This window comes from Eptatretus burgeri, chromosome 3, assembly GCF_056783735.1.
Source record: "Eptatretus burgeri isolate ZD-2024b chromosome 3, Ebu_testis_v1, whole genome shotgun sequence".
NCBI lineage: Eukaryota > Metazoa > Chordata > Myxini > Myxiniformes > Myxinidae > Eptatretus > Eptatretus burgeri.
Window position 1 is genome coordinate 64,094,497 of NC_140963.1, and position 3,818 is coordinate 64,098,314.

A 3,818-nucleotide genomic window follows, 5' to 3' on the forward strand; every position below is an offset into this window, starting at 1 on the left:
GTTTCACTCCAGCTCAGTGTCACGTGACTAAATATAATGGCCTGTCTGCAGTGGATCACCATTCCAAAGGTATATCATGGGGTCTGGAATTGAACCCAGAACAGACTTGGAATTGTTATATCTCAAGCATTTGATTACACAATCATTACAAATAGAAATTCAATTAAAGTATCAAGAAGTAAAGATGTAAATTTAACATGATGATAATTCAAAGAACGTGACAATCACGGTTGATTTTCAATGTTGGTTGAGAAGATTTTACATTTTAAAACAAAATAAATATGGACTACGCTGTGTTATCAAACATGTGAACCTCTTTCTGAACTCGCTCACCCACCGACTGGCTCACCCACCAACTGGCTCACCCACCTCTGGCTCACCCACCAACTGGCTCACCCAACGACTGGTTCTCTCACCGACTGGCTCGCTCACCGAAAGGCTCGCTCACCGAAAGGCTCGCTCACAGACTGGCTCGCTCACAGACTGGCTCGCTCACCGACTGGCTCGGTCACCGACTGGCTCACCCACAGACTGGCTTGCTCACCGACTGGTTCTCTCACCGACTGGCTCGGTCACCGACTGGCTCACCCACAGACTGGCTCGCTCACCGACTGGCTCGGTCACCAACTGGCTCGCTCAGCGACTGGCTCGCTCACCGACTGGCTCGCCCACCGACTGGCTCGCCCACCGACTGGTTCACCACCAGGGATGGAACTTGCATCGTTTATTTTTTTCAACTTGCAAAGTGCTGTTCACATTGAGTCATAAACTGTTATTAAGGCTTAGAACTCTTTCTAACACTATTTTTACACCGCCATCTTGCCAAGTCCATCATCCCGTTCCTTGCATCTGGCATTCAGCATGTCGCCTCGGGGCATCAAATCGTCAGATTTATAGGTTATGGTATTCAACTGTCGTCAGCGAAGTGACGGGACGGGTTGAGTGGTGGATGTCGGGATGACGTGCACATCCATGGAGGCCAAGCTTAGTAGAAGATGTAAGGCTGTCATGACGTTCCAGATGTAACACCATAATGATATCACAGCAAAAAGAGCAGGTTACGCAGAGGGATTGACGGATGCAGAAATCCAGCTTCTTTAACATATAGGTAACTAGCACAGCCCCGCATAACCTCGATGATAAAAGTCCTCCTTCAAGAGAATGCCACATAGTTAATTGGGTGGTATATAGGCAACAGATTGCTGCCTCAATTTCTCACAGGAAAATAAAACAAACCAGGCACAACAAATCCCACCCATTTCAGGCATAAAGTTATTTTGGGGATCAAATTTAAATTTGATACATCCTTAACCTGAATGTTGATTAGAAGGAATAGAATAAGGAATATTTTAGTCTTAGTTTGAAGTCAATTAAACCATTTTTGACGAAGCTATGACCGTAAAATGATTTTGACCTTTAAGGCCATGTAAGGTGAAAGGTCATGGTGTCAAATGAAAGCCAATAAAGGACTTGATATATGTCTTCCATAGTGAACACGCATATTTCTAACCTTTTTTGATAAATAATGGAAAATATGTAATTTGGACTGATGACCATGACCCCCAAAACTTAGGACTCCACCGATCTTCACAAATATGCATTTTTCACTGTAGGAATGGGTAGGATTATAAATGACAAATAGAATAAGGTTCACTATAAGCTTAGTTTGAAGTAAATCAGATCATTTTTGACGAAGTTATGAGCGAAAAACGATTTTGATCTTTTCGTGACCTTGACCTTGACCTTTGATCCAATTGGACCCAAAAGTTAATGGGGTCGTCCAATCTTCATTGCCCACCTGTGGATTAAATTTGATCGTGTTTGCAAAAGCCGTTTTGCTGTAAAGTTGCTGATAGACAGACAGACAAATAAACAAGCAGTCATAGACTGGTACTTACGAAATCGTCAACTTGACCTCTGACCTTGTCTCATAAAAGCTGTCTCTAGAGAAGGTAGCGACGCAAACCAGAAGTTTATATGATGATTCTGTACAAAACCATCAAAAATCAAATCTTTGACCTCACTGTGAGCTTGACCTTTGAGCGATTTTGACCAAAATCTAATCAGCGCTCGCCATCACCCTCCTGAATCATGTGGTGTAATTTGACATTGGTGGCTTCTTCCAGCTCGAGTTACCACGGATTAACGGAACGTAAAGGTCACACTCGATGGCCCCCCCAACTCGAAAGGACGCTGGGGCGAGCGCGATGACATCAGCGCGCACACGCAAAACCTTTACATGACTCAACGACGCGTCTGCTCGAGCGCCCTGTGCCACGTGACGAGCCGTGACGCGGCGGGTGAAATATTTTTATACAATCTCAAAACGTCTCCAAAACATCCGATTTTTACCAGAATTTTGACAACTGAGTGTTAAGCGTCCTAAGCGATCGCGAAAACCGAAGACAAAATTAAAATCGAAGTTAAAACGAACTCGAAGCAAGCAAAAAATCGACCGAAGCAAAAACACTGCAGTTCTGAAGATTTAAAGTCGAAGTCGACCGAAGCAAAAATACTCCATTTCTCCAGAGGAATTTACGGAATTATTTAATATTATTTTATCAAAGTCAAGGCCATCTCCACTCATGGCTCACAGACTTCCTTTCCTGTCGCAGTCAACGTGTGGCCCTAAATGGAGTTCTTTCATCCCCCCCTTCCTGTCCAGGCTGGAGTTCCTCAAGGTAGCGTTCTGGACCCTGTTCTTTTTCTGGTTTTCATCAGTGGTCTCTCCGACTCTCTGGAAAATCCTCCATATCTCTTTGCTGATGACTCCACCCTCAGCCGTAGCATAGGTCATCCCTCAGACCGGCAAGCAGCAGCTTGTTCGCTCACTGCAGATCTGGATAAAATCACAAACTGGTCCAACACGTGGAACATGTCTTTCAATCCGGACAAATCTCACACTCTCACAATGTCTCTTCGAAAGGACCGTTTAGAACCCCCACCCCCCATCCAATTTCTCAACAATCCTCTGGAAGAAGTCCTTTCTTTCAAGCTTCTGGGTCTCACTATCTGCCATGACCTTTCCTGGGAAAGCCACGTTTCAAACCTCGCCTCCAAAGCCAGTCGCCGACTGGGAATCCTCCATCGTGCAAGGTCCTTCTTCGGCCCACCTGAGCTCCAGACCACTTACAAAGTTTTGTCCGCAGCCTGATGGAGTACTGCTCTCCCCTCTGGGCTGGTGCTACTGCCTCCCACCTTTCTCGGCTTCACGCTGTAGAAACCAAGGCATTTCGGATCATTGGCATCTGTCGCAATGAGGCTGAGTCTTTGGGCCTCTCACTCAATCACCACAGGTTGGTCGGTGGTCTTTCTGTCTTCTACCGTCTCCTCTCCAGCCTCGCCCCCCCTGCTCTCTCTGCAATTTGTCCCCACCACATTTCCGCAGGGCGCTCAAGGTCCGCCAACAACCCCTTCTGGTAGAACTACCAAAATCACGAATCACTGCTCACGTTCCCTCTTTCATTCCTCTTTTTTCCCGCCTTTGAATGAACTCCCTCGCTCTATTCATTCCCATTCTTCCCTCCAGGCCTTCAAAACAGCTGTTCACCACCACCTCTTATCATCCCCCATCCAAATCCTCGATCTTTTCTACCCCCGATAATCCACCTAAGCCCACCTCCTTCAAATTCCCTGCTTTCCTTCCTGAAAGTCCCTGTAATGTCAATCTTATATTCCCCATGCTCCCCGTCCCATCCCTCTCCCTTCCACAGATCTCCAAATGTCTCTGTTCCCACTATTTTGTCCTTCCCACTCCCTCCCCTCTTGTCTCATGCCCCCCTTGATGTGCGTTGTGTGTTCGCTCTCATACGAGCCTC